The following is a 14,120-nucleotide window of genomic DNA, read 5'->3' as shown; positions in this document are numbered from 1 at the left end:
CCTCCATCTGTCGAGAGCATGACTTAGGCTGGTTGCAATGTACCCAGTGCAGTCGAGTCCCGTCCGGTTCTCCGCTTTGGTGGACTTTGATTACTGCCGTCGGGCTCTTGGTGGCCACGTAGGGCTCGGCCTCCCATTTATGGTGAAATCTACGCCGTGGATGACTGTTAACGATAGGGGTGAGGTGATTCCACTCCTCTTCAGCGACCGGCTTCTCTCCTCTATTGGCGGGGATAAGGTTCACTCCTGAGAGTAGATGCCGTGAGACTGGGCTGAGGGAATTTGGTGCTTCCATCTGTCCACTTTGGCACCAATGGGCACACCTGCGGAAAGGACGCCTGTCGGGGCCCGGCCGGTTTCTTCTCTCTGGCACCCCACCTTGTCCAGTCACATACACCGCTTTGGCACCCTTTTCCTCCTCCACCACATCGAACTCCACCGTCTCGCCTTCTCTGAGACTGCACAGAAGTCTCCGCGAGTGGCTCTTCCTTAGGGCTGTCCGATGGACAAAAACGTCATCTCTTGTGTCGTTCCGGTTGATGAAGCCATATCCCCTTCGGATGTTAAACCACTTGACCGTCCCTTGGGTCTGCGAGGCCAGCACTCTCTTCTCCACTTGGCTCCCCTGGATGCAGATTATGTGCTGTTGGGTGATCTCCCCAGCCTGGTCTTGGTTAACTGGTTCCTGTTTTAATGCTGCAATCAGCTCTTCAGGGCAATTCCTTAGTATGTTCATGCCCAGGATGATGGGGGCAACTCTCCCTTCCCCGCAGGTGATCACTAAATACCCCTGCCTGGGTAAACGTGTTCGTCCAATCTGCAAAATCTGCTTCCCAGTACCCGTTGCAGATGACCTCTCGGCCTTTGGCAGCGACCACCTTCACTTGCGTGGGGGGCTGTCTAAACGGTACTTCTTTTCCCCAATACTTTTGGAGAGTGGGTAACTGTATCATGGATACCTGTGACCCGGTGTCGATCATGGCCACTGTCTCTATCCCGTTGATCACTACTGGGATCCTCGGGCATTGTCCTACATATTGAGCCCACCATTCCTCCGGGTCTGAGTCTACTCCCGGTGTTCTCCCGAGGTTTGGCCCTCCTGACAGTGTCGACAGATGGGCCGGCCTTGATGGTCGAATTGGTCTGAGGCTCGCCTCCCATATTCTCGGGGTGGGTCCCATCGATTCTGGTTCGACTGCTGTCCTTCCGTCTTCCATCTGGCCTCCCCGCGGTTGGACGTGGTTTGCTGTGTCAGCTGGCGCATGTCTCGCTGCATCGCAGCCATCCCGAGGGCCAGGTCTTCCACCTGGCGCTGGAGGGATTGGTCTGGATGTCCTGCTGGCGGTTGGCCATGCTGGATGGTCCGGTCTTTCAGTCGGCCGACTTGTTCAGAGCTCGTGGCCACGGGTCCTCGAGCCCCCGTCATCTCCGGATATTCTATCTCGGGGTCGGCGTGATTCCCGATGGTCAGGATGGCAGTGTGCTTAAAGTCGTCAAAGGACTTCCCCGGCATCTGCATCGTCAGGATTCGCAACTGGGTCTTGGTGGGGTTCGACGCTCGCTCCACGAACTGGAGAGTGAGCGCCTCGTCGCTGTTACGAACCTCATCTGGGTCAACCGCTTGGATGAGCTTCAGGGCCTTCTGTAGACTTAGGGCGAAGTCCTGGAGGGTCTCGCCCAGTCGTTGTTTTCGACCGTAGAGTTGCATCTTCAACTCCGGGAGGGTAGCGGTCTCGAAGATCGTGGACAGCCGATTCAAGATCTGGTCGGTGCCCTTCTTATGGTTGTCATCCCACGATTCAACCTCACTGAGGGCGGAGCCCGTGAGTTGGCCGATTAGGATCTGTACCCTCTGTTCTTCGCTCGGGGTGTATAGCTCGGCCATAGACTTCATCTGGTTTTTGAATGCTGTGAACGTGGCACCCTTGTTGGGGTCCCCACTGTAGGTCAGCATCCATGGGGCCCCGAAGTAGTAGGGTAGTGTGATGGGAGCATGAGGTGTCGTTGCTGGTGCAGGTATTACCACTGGGGCGGCAACCTGCTGTTCGGCGATGGGGGGCACAACGGGTGCCTGCCCACCCCCGGCCTGTGGTGTGTCCATCCTGGGATCGGATTATACTCCGCGTCGACTATATCCTGTTCGTGACGCCAAAGAATTGTAAACACCTGAAGAGGGATTACCTTATGGATGCGGTAGGAGTCGTGCTTCCCCGAACTCACGGATCTCAGTCTGGAGTCTTCTCTTGATGCAGGAATGGACACAGAACACTTGACAACAGGAATGGTTTGACCTTTTATTCTAAAACGGGCAGTTAAAGCATCAACCTCTTTTGCGGAATAAGATAACAGTCATTTCATGATTTAACCATACAATAAATGCAATATAACTTATACAAGGCATAAACAGCAGTATCGCATTCGACACCATACAAGGCCTATAGAGCTACCGGTAACTCTAAGTCACTCCGTACCCGGCCTATCACTGTGGCTCGGGGAGCCAGTACTAACCTCCACTGAACTGCGAGTAGGTACACAACTTACGTTTGACTGCAGTGATAGGGCCAAATGCGAGTGAACCTTACGACACTCTGTATACTCACAAATTACGTCGGCAAATCACCATCAAATAAATACACCATTTAACCTGAGTACCCTGGTACACATTCTACCACTAAGACCGGTCAGTCCAGATGAAAGGCCTATGCATAGGACTTTAAGTAATTAATTTCTGCTCCTGTATATTCTATAGGAGGGTGCAATTTGGTGCATGAACCACCGGGTGGCAGGATTGTTCTAAGCAAAGTCCCTCTCCTTCACTGAGAAAGTTAGTTAGCAATATGGCAAGGAGGCCTCCGTGGCCCTTATAGTGGCTTGTTTCCTTACCGGGGCAGAGAGATAAGTGAATCTAACTGGGATTGCTTCCCCAAACACAGTGCAGGTATTTAACAGCAAGGCAGTTCTCTCTAAGTAGAATGAACAGGCTGGAAAGTCTGGGGTATTTTTTGCTAATAAGCAAAAGGGATATTTAGGCGCTTGTTGGAAGGTGGGAGGGTAGGGATGGTAGGTAAAGTCGGAATGAAGATCAGAAATAGGAGGAGTGAGATAAACAATTAATGAAATCAAATAAAATAGAAATAAGGATAAAAATAATAAAAATAAAGAAAAGAATAATAATAATAAATGAAACTAAATAAAAATAAAAATAAATAAAAATAAAAATAAAAATAAAAAATAATAAAAATAAAAATAAATTAACACGTGCAATAATTGTTTACACTCTTTTGTAAAGTTTGAGGGAGTGACAGTCCAGTTATTAAAGTAGTTCTACCTTGCCCTAGCAATCTAACCTGTTATACAGGAGAAGACGGCAGCGTTCTGCTGTGCGGCGTCTTCCGTGTGCTGCGGGCGGGAGGTGACGTCACCCGATTCTCCGGCTTCTGTTCATGACTTGCGGCAGTGGCTAGAGCGGGTGGCAAGTGTCCTCCTTGCTGTCCTGGTGTCCCTCTGGAAGGTCCAACGCGTTTCACATCTACAAGGATGCTTTTTTTTGGAAAGTCTGACAGGCTATATGGTCAATACTGTGGGGAGAAGTCTCCTTACACTGGTTCCCCCCCACTTTGCATCAGGGGACTTTAGCATTAATTGCCCCATGGGCAGACTAATGGTTAGGTAGGTCACACTGGGGCCTGGCAGGCGGTCGGCTGCTTCTGCTGCTGTGCATTGGGCTGACACAGCTGCTGGGGATGGCTGGATCTCCCTCCTCTTCCACTCAGATGAGGGCCTGTCATGCTGGAGTTCTCCCTCTCAGGCTGGCTCTCTCCCTCTGTGCTGCTGGTGTCACTTGTAAGCAGGGAGATCGGCGGGGGTCACAGCCTCCCCATGTCTCCTTCTGGGGCTGGTGGGTAGTGGGGTCAGCGGGGGTCACCACCTCGCCGCGCTAAGGGTGCCGCTAGTGGGTGCTGGGCGCTGAGAGATTCTTCCCTTTTCAGCCCCCTCAGTGCGTAGCCAGCGCGGCTGACAGGCAGGGAGGTCAGCGGGGGTCCAAGCCTCTCCGCGCTCCCTCTCGGCTGCTGCGGCAGTCTCTCCCCGCATCTCCTCCTCACGCTGCTGGAGGTCGGCGGGGGTCACGGGTCCTTGCCGCGCTGTGCATGTGGCTGATCAGTGGGGAAGGTCAGCGGGGGTCACTGGGCTAGCCGCGTGGTGTGTGTGGCTACTCACTGTGGGGGTCAGCGGGGGTCGCCGCTCCTTGCAGCGATGTGTAGCCCGGCTGCCTGCGGCCCTCTATGCACGCCGCATCTCTCTTCCTCTTGCCAGGGTCAGCGGGGGTCACCGTGACGTCACCCGTCTCTCTCTGCGACTCTTCTCCGGCTCGCGTCTTCAATCTGCTCCTGCTGCCGGTCTCCCGCTTTGGCCTCATCCACGCTGCTCCTTCCTCCTGTCCTTCTCCAGGAACCCCTCCTCCTCTCCAGCCTGCCTCTTCCTGTCACCCATGCAGCGCCGGGTCAGGGTGCATTAACCCCTTCTTTCCTGGGGCTTACACATAAACTTGTCCATACCCTTAGGGCAGTAATTATGTGGAGAATTTGCAGTATATCTTGGTAATATCCAGAAGAGCAAGCACGATATTTGCCCCAGGTAGAATATTGGTTGAAAAATCAAGGAAATATATTTACAGTATGTGTCCCCAACACACATTCAGTTCAGCCAAAATCAAATAATGGTAGTATAATTTATCACCACTAGATGTCAGTATAGCATTGTCAATAGAAATCTTTCCTTAGAAAGCAGTGGAAAATGTTAATTACCAGCTAACAGAGTCTTAGACACTTGTCAGACCTATTTAAGCTAGTAGTTTATATGATATAGGAGTAGATGTATGAAGCAGTGATAAATGAAGAGAAGTGAGCAAGAGGAGAAATGGCCCATGACAACCAATAAGCACTGAAGTAACATCAGGGCCGGCGCCACCACTAGGCAGGTTTAGGCATTTGCCTAGGGCGCCGGCCACTGGAGGGCGGTAATGAGCTGCAGCCGGCCAGCAGCAGCAGCAGGAAGGAAGCTACCGCAGAGGAGAGCCGGAGGAAGGATCTGGAAGCTGCTTTCTCAAATCCCCCTTCTCCCCCTCCGCTGGAGCCCGCCCATAAACTTGCTGTCTCACTGACAGTCGCAGTCCCTATCCAGCAGCAATGTCTGGCAGCATGTGGCGACCACCCCAGCTAAGTCAGCCGCAATCCGCTCCCCCCTGGTGTGCTGGATTGACACCAGCCGGGCACACACGACAATCTCCGTTGGGTGGAGGAGCCGCCGCCCGCCCCCCTCCAAGCCACCCGCCCGCCCAGCAATCCGCTGTCCTGGCTCCAGGCTCCAGTCAATTCTGCCTGGCTGCTGAGCCTGGCTGTACAGTACTGTACACACAATTTATAATAACATAATAACCCAGTCACTGTGTCATATCTTCACACTATATATATATATATATATATATATATATATATATATATATATATATATATATATATATATATATATATATATATATATATAGCCTATACAAACCTTGTATTTATAGACTGTTATTTTTAATTTCACAAAAGGATGTAAGAATCAGGACAATCCCCATAGCCTATATGATATAGGCTATGGGAATTGTCCTGATTCTTACAAACTTTTGTGTAATTAAAAATAACAGTCTATAAATGTAATGTTAGTCACACAGAGCATCCCAGTTTGCTCTGTGGCAGGGGAAGTGTTGTCGTGCAAGTTTTTTTTATTTTTTATTTTTGTGGGGGGGGGGGGGAGGGGGGCGGTATCCTGTAGGTTTGCCTAGGGCACCTAGATGCCTTGCACCGGCCCTGAGTAACATCTATTATTTGCATAATATATCATTATACAGAGCAGCTGATTGGTTGCCATGGGACACTTCTCCTCTGGCTCATTTCTCCTCCTTTATCACTGCTTCATACATCTACCCCTTAATCTGCAGCTATAATAAAGCCTTTTAGCAATACAAAAACGTAGATGATGTAGTAGCCTATAACAGATATATAGTTAGTTTATGAGCGGCATTTGCTGGGTTTCAGCAGTTAGTGTTGCGACATAAACTGCCGAAATGAGAAGATTTATCAGAGAACACACAGTTAGTGTATAGCAATTAGCCTAAAACACAGCACTAGGAAACAGAAACAGTGATAGCTAAATAGATGATATCTGTGTGTGTAAAGTTGCGAACATTTAAACCTCAGTATAGAGAATTTAATCTCGGAAACAGTATTAGAGCAATAGATACTAGAAACCTTGGGTTATGTATAACATCCCAGTGGCTGGTCACTGTTTTTATCAAGGTTCAGTGTAGCTCAGGGGAGATATTGGCCCTTATTCTAATCGGATCGGTACGGCCCGCGTGCGGCCGTACCGCCGATGTTTTTACTCTGCACATGCGCAGAGGTCAATCTGCGCATGTGCAGCCCCCTTCGCCGCAGACGGATTTCGTCCGCCGCAAAGGGGGCGTATAGGGGCGTGAGAGGCATCATGCCCTCATTTCCCTATGTGTACGCCCCGCGTTTCATGGGCGTTCCCATGCAAACGCGGGGCGTACGCATGGTAATGAGGCCATGACGCAACTCATGGGGGCGGAAAGCTGACGTCGCCGGATGTCAGCTTTCAGCCCCCATACAAGCTACCACACGGACGATTGTCCGTGTGGTCTCAGCTTGCGGGAGCTGCCGCGGCGTGCGGACCTGCCTTCGATGGTCGACGACCATCGAATGCAGGGGGCAGCTCCCACCATGGTGGAGGCGTAGCCTCCACCATTTTTATGCGGATCGCCAGCCGTCCGTGTACGGACGGCCGTGGCGATCCGTAGGGTGGGCGGGGATTCGTCTGGTGCGGTCGCAGCCGCATATGCGGCTCGACCGCACCAACCAGAATAAGGGCCATTGCCAGGAGTTCTTTATCAATAAGTTTTCTATCCAATAAACTGCCAGAGAATATCAGCAATGTTCCAGCATTTATATTGGAGCACAGTTCTGTTGTGAAACCTTGAACTAGTGGGTTATTTAAATTAGGGGTGAAACAAGCGGCCACTTCTCAGATTTCCATAGGGAGTATATGCAGTCCAGGCAGAGAATGGGTCAGCCCATAGGTGCTGTTCCAAAGGGTAGTCTCTCTATATGGGCATCCACAGCAGTGAAGAGGGGTACACAGTTATACCTGACAGTAGCTCAGCATATAGGTTTCACAATGCGCGCCTCAGCCAAACTGTATCCACCCCGACAGTCTCAGGCAATGTCCCCACGCCCAGTGTCCCCAGCAGTGATCCCAAAGCAGGCTTTGTAATGGTAGGGGGGCTATGTGCAGATCAGCCTCCTAGTGAACAGCATCTCAGCGCTTATCTCTAAGGCATCCTGCCTTTAGCGGGTCACAGCTCCCCAGTCCCAAGAGGCACTCACCCAGCCAAGGTCTGGTAGATTGGTGGCGGCTTTCCACGGCTTCCACCTCAGGGTCCCGGCGCTTCAGGCTTTCTCCAGGGCGCCACGTCACTCAGTGGGGCAGGCAGAGCTCTCCATCCTCTTCGCCGTGTTACCGCCACCAGCCGCCGCAAGAGAGGAGCCCCTCCGCCAGCAGAGAGCACTCCCCAGGCAAGCAAGCGGCTGCAGATCTCCAGCTCCGAAGGAGAGGTGGAAGTGGGGCAAGGTAGAGGTATCGCCAGCCGGGAGAGGTGCGGGACAAGTCCGCTCTGAGTCGCCCACAGTAGGTCACTCCATCCAGGGGATTCCACACGTCTCAGCAGGTGCGGGCAGCACAACCATCAGGTCGTCCCAGCCATGGGTACAGTCCCTCGTCCCATGCCGCGGGCCAGTCAGCACACTCGGTCCCACCAGGCTTCAACCGCCAGACCCGGGGTGAGTTTTGTTTTATGGGTAGTTGTGGGTGTCCAGAGACAGGATAGTTGCCTTCCAGTGTGCGACGCCTGGTGTATGGCGCCGATTTTCGCGCCCAAACGTGGGCGGTCAAGCAGGCCTTTTGCTCAAAGGCTGCACCCCGGTGAAATATTGCTCCCTGGGCTCCGAAGGAGTATCAGCGTGACCAGAACAGAGTGAGGCTCATTAAGGGATGGTTTATAGGTAGCCATGGTGTAGTTGGGAGGCGATGGTGGCAGATTGTGTCTGTGGCCACAGGGAGCTCCTCTAAAACGCGGCTGCACTAGGCATCCCGCCCACCGGAAGTCCCTAATACTTATTTTTTATATTGTGGCTATATAAAGGTCTGACTCACCAAATCATCTGTCTATTAGAAAATCACATTCAAAGTAGAGTCCAGGACAGCTAATGAGGCAGAGTTCAACCAACATTACTTACGATTGCAGCTTTCCTGACCTGCAAATGTGAGAGGATTGTGCAGGGAAACAATAAGACATGTGGTATATATGGAAAATGGATAGGAGTGGGACTGCACCACTTTTATTAATATAAGGAACTTTTTTATGTAATGATATACTGAACTTTGAAATTTGTTAGTTCTTATATAATAGAGAGACAGGCACACTGATTGTATTACTGTAGGTAAAATAGAGAAACAGTATTTTTTTATGAGAATGTATTCAATGTGTCATGTTTTGTTTTTACTTTGTTAAACATGTGACCACAGTGTGGGTTAAAAACCTGGATGATGTGGGTATCCCTCTACAAATTGAAAAAAGGGAATTTTGCCAATAATGTGTTGGTGAGTGGAGGGACACTGTCAAACCAGGGGTCTGAGCCACGGAGACTAAGACCTCTGGTGGGGCCTCGGACTGGTACAGGAACTGGGGAGGCTTCAGGAGACCCCTGCGCATTCACTTGCGTGACAGTGCACCCAGAGGCAGAGATGAGTCAGTGGTAAAAATACAACCAGGTTTATTGAAGGCAGGAAGGTTGTATATAACAGGCAATAAAGTATGCAAGATGGAGTCCTTGAAATGCTGAAAGTCAATATTAGGAATGCAATACTTTACTGTAGCGTAATGAAGAAAATGTCAGGAACGATGGCGAAACATTGAATACCAAAGCGATGTTGGAACATCGGATTCAGGATTGATGATGGAACATCTGATTCAGGAACGATGATGGAACATCGGATTCAGAAGCAATGATGGAACATCGGATTCAGGATCGATGATGTAACATCGGATTCTGGAGCTAGGCTTGAGACTGCTGAGGTGAGTCCTAAACTGGACACCGGATCACAGGAGCTGGAATACCTGGACGGACTCAGGAGATTAAATACCTGGAGTATCACACTGCAGTAGAGTGAAACAGACAACTGCATCAACAGGAAACAATTGCAGAAGACAAATGAAGCACTAGCATCAGTCTGGGGGCTACCGGATTGGTTCAGATTGATATGGCAGCCCCCATGTCAGGCTCATGTTGGAAAGACTGTTTGTATCCACAATTCTTGTGGCCAGGAGCAATGGCAGTGGACTGGGAGATAACTGCAGGAGAGCCGCAGAGCACACAGGACACCGGCTGCATCGGGACTTGAAACGCAAGCTCAGCCTGCGCAGACACTTAGTCGGTAAGAGAGCTTGCCTCAGTACTTGTATCATGACAGACACCTTCAGAGAGTGGAAATGATATACCCATTCCTTCGGCCTTAACCGATCACCCCCTTTTCTTGAGTCTGATATGAGAATAGAGGGATAGATTTCCTCACCTATGTGTTTGTTTTTAATACTTTTTTATCGATTTGTCTGCTTTTTTTGATAATTTTGATTGGAATAAAAATATGTTTTTTATGTATTGACCTGTAAAGTGAGTATTCCTTTTTGCTCTTGATGAAAATCAAAGATACCTTTAAACAACATAGGGACTGAACACAGGGAGAGCTTCTGTCTGAAGGATTCTCTACTGCTGATAACAATGTGTGATGGGAGATAGCACCATTCCAAAAAGAAACCCTTTGTTAGGGGAGGATCAGTGGCCACGCTCCCTAACTCTGTTGTCCTGGCCTAGCGTCCACGGGTGCGTGCAGGGCTAGGCTTTGCCTGTACCTGTCCCGGCTGTAAGGGCGAATTAGGTCCGCCCAGACTCCGTTACAGGCAGGTCCGATCCGCTGGAGGCGGATCATAACAGAAGCCCCCCCCTAAAAAAGGTGGACTCCAGACACCCCAGCTCGATCAAGGGGAACCAAGAACAAAACAGGAACAAAAACAGACTCAATGTCTCCGATGAGACTTCTTTTTCCCAGGTTGCCTAGGCGTAAACACAGTAATACCAAATATATTTTCTGGACTAACGGTACCCTCAACTAAAGGAATTTCATCGACTTCAGAGTTGTAATCTGAGTTGGAGTCCGCATCCAAGGGAAGGATTACAGTTTCATTTTTGGTAACATTTGGCACTGGAGAAGAAGAAGTAGTACTGTATCGCAAGATAGAGCATAGGCAGGACAGATTGAATAGACACTGGACAACCATCAATTTCTGAATCGAAATCCAAGACAGAATCAAGCCTGGATTCCATTGCTGTAGAAGCTAAGATTCCAGGAGCATACCTGTTAGAGGGAGTCAAAAGAGCACACCCAGCGACAATAGCTATGGGCTGGGCCTTTTGTACTGACTCTCCTAAACATGATGGAGTCTCTGCAGACAAGATGGTCGGCCCTCTTATTGGGACCAAATTTTTTAAATACAGCATCACTGAATGCTGGGAGATTCTTAAGAATGGGATCCTCAGATTCAATAAATTTGGACGCCCATTCGAAATGTTCACCTCTGAAGGAGTAAATTAAATAGAGCACCACATTATCTGAAGTGATACCTAAAAATGGTCTGGACTCCAAAATGGTGACAAAATGGTTAGTGAGCGCAACAAATTGGGTTAGGTCCCCATCAAAAACTATAGATGTAGAGATATCCTTAAAAGAATCAACAGTAACTTCATTATCAGCTAACTGACTGGACTGTACAGTATAGCTGGAATTATGGCACTTGAGGCTGAGACTTTAGGGACCCCCTTAGAGGTTATGACCTTAGTGACCTCTTCCAAGTCTGATGGTGTTTCTGGTTGGGCAGCACTATAATGAGTCTCTGGCTGATCAGTACTGTGATGTACTTCTGAGTGGGCAGCACTATAGTGAAACTCTGTCTGGGCAGCACTAAAAAGACCAACAGATGGTCCCTCCATGTTACTGGCATGGCTGGAACCCTGCTCTGAGACAGGACAATCAGAATCCCTCTTAGGGACTGGATGGACAGAGACCCCTTGTGAGGTGACACAGGCTGGAACCCTTCTGGGGCGACACAGGCTGGAACCCCTTCTGGGGAGACACAGGCTGGAACCCCTTCTGGGGCGACACAGGCTGGAACCCCTTCTGGGGCGACACAGGCTGGAACCCCTTCTGGGGCGACACAGGCTGGAACCCCTTCTGGGGCGACACAGGCTTTAACCCCTTCTGGGGCAACGCAGCCTTTGGGCTCCCACCTGGGGCAACGCGGCCTTTGGCCCCCCACCCGGGGCTGCGGCCTTTGGGCCCCCACCCGGGGCTGCGGCCTTTGGGCCCCCACCCGGGGCTGCGGCCTTTGGGCCCCCGGCACCTGACTCGCACAGCGGGCCCCCGGCACCTGAGTCAATCACCTGGGCTTTCCCTTTAAGGGTTTGCAACTCTGACTCTCTAGGAATTGGAATCCCAGCATGCGGGGAGCACCTCCTCTGCTGGTTCTTAAACTCAAAATGGGGTCTCTCAGCACTAGGACCAACAGTATTAATCAGAGCGCTTTTACTGGAAGACTCAGCAGAGCGCTCCTCTGCCACAGTGGAGACAGGCATAGATCTCACAACTTGCCCTGACTTGGCCAGAGGAAACACCCTGTTGCCACCACTGGAGTTGCGCAAAACACAAGTCTGCACAAAGTGGCCTGAATCTCCACAGTATAAGCATAGATTAAAGTCTCTACGCCGCTGAAGCTCCTCCGATGGAAGCTTCGGACGTAGAACACTCCTATACTTTACCTGAACCTCTGGGTCTGAGGACTTGCTGCCTAATACCTCCTTAGGCAGGGTCTCATTAGGGGCTGAATGAACCCCAGTGACCACTGGGAGGATCAGAAACATTTCTGTTAGGAGTTTTTGCAACTGTAGTAAGGACTGCTGCAAAACCTCTAACCGTCTAGGTTTAAAGGCAGTAAATGCCAAATTTAGAGCCGCTAAAGATTCTTGCATGGCCTGCATGATGTAGCTGTGCAAGGTTACAGACCAGACACAACAAACAATGACACGACAAAAAATGTGACTCGACAATGACTGTGACAAAACAGACGGTACTCTTTACCTAGATGGGCGCCCGTTGCGGGCATCGCGGGTACATTTATGTGTGGCCGCGACGCGACCGACGCGATGCCCGCGATTTCCCATTAAAACCCATGTTAAACATGGAAATCGCGTCGGTCACGTCGCGGCCGTCCATAAATGTACCCGCGATGCCCGCGACGCGATGCTCCCGATTTGCCATAGGAATCAATGTTAAAAGGCCCGATGGCCACGATTTTACTGTTAAATGGCTCAATGGACCCGATTTGGCCATAGGAATCAATGTTAAATGGGCCATAGAGCCCAAATAAGCACAATTAACACTTAAATGTCCCCCCAGATTTTTAACGCCACCCCACGATCCACGCCAACCCGAAGCGTGGCGAGCGCAGCGAGCCCGCGAGGGGCGGCGGTACGCGTCCTCCGACCTTTTCATGCCCTACTATCCACTAGGGCGTAGAGTAAGAATAGAATAGTGTGGCGAGCGCAGCGAGCCACCGAGCCCGAAGCGTGGCGAGCGCAGCGAGCCCCGCGAGGGGACGCGGATACCTTCACAGTTATACGCGTCCCCTCGCGGGCTTCACAGGTGTCGGTGGCGACGCGGACACCTGTGAAGCCCGCGAGGGGACGCGTTTACCTGTGAAGGTATCCGCGTCCCCTCGCGGGGCGCGCTGCGCTCGCCACGCTTCGGGCTCGGTGGCTCGCTGCGCTCGCCACACTATTCTATTCTCACTCCACGCCCTAGTGGATAGTAGGGCATGAAAAGGTCGGAGGAAGCGTACCGCCACCCCTCGCGGGCTCGCTGCGCTCGCCACGCTTCGGGTTAGCGTGGATCGTGGGGTGGCGTAAAAATTTGGGGGGACATTTTAAGGGTTAATTGTGCCTATTTGGGCTCTGTGGCCCATTTAACATTGATTCCTATGGCCAAATCGCGGGCATTGAGGCATTTTCCATGAAAATCGCGCTCAATCAGCCTTTTTAACATTGTTCCCTATGGGAAAATCGCGGTCATCGCGGGTAGCAGATTTTTATGTACCCGCGATTTACCCGCGATGCCCGCGATGCCCGCGATTTTTACCCCCGACGCCCGCGATTTCAATCGCGGGCGCCCTTCTAGGTAAAGAGTACCAAACAGACACTCCTGGACTGAGAGGGCTGAACTCAGCTCCAGAGTTTTTCTGTTTAGGCCGGTTATAATGTTAGGGGAGGATCAGTGGCCACGCTCCCTAACTCTGTTGTCCTGGCCTAGCATCCACGTGTCCGAGCAGGGCTAGGCTTTGCCTGTACCCATCCCGGCTGTAAGGGCGAATTAAGTTCGCCCAGACTCCGTTACAGGCAGGTCTTATGTTGGGACAACGCACCCGTGAAGACGGGCCAGGAACAAGAGGACAGACTATACAGTTATACCTATACAGGTATAACTATGCACAAAGGTGAAACACACAGGGGTATATAAACAGTACAGGTGGAATCAACCACTGAAACGTACTAGACCCAGCTAGGTATAACAATACACAGGTGATGTAATAAAACTAAACGGGTGTAACAATACACAGTAGATATTTATAATGCCAAACAGGTGTAACAATACACAGGAGATGTAATAATGAACCAAGGAATGCAAGTGCCAAAGGTGGGGAGATCCCCAACTTATCTGTGAGATCATATGCAACAGACAAGCAGGAACACCGCAGCAGCACTAGGAAGGGACAGCAGGACAGGAGTATAGGAACGCTGGAGATGGCACTTGTGCACAAACACCGACAGGCTGGACAGGCACGGTAACAACCAGGAAACCTCCTAGACACGGGAACCAACAGACTGGACAAATGG

The sequence above is a fragment of the Crinia signifera genome, chromosome 8 (assembly GCF_055691185.1).
Source record: "Crinia signifera chromosome 8, ASM5569118v1, whole genome shotgun sequence".
NCBI lineage: Eukaryota > Metazoa > Chordata > Amphibia > Anura > Myobatrachidae > Crinia > Crinia signifera.
This window is presented reverse-complemented; position numbering follows the sequence as displayed.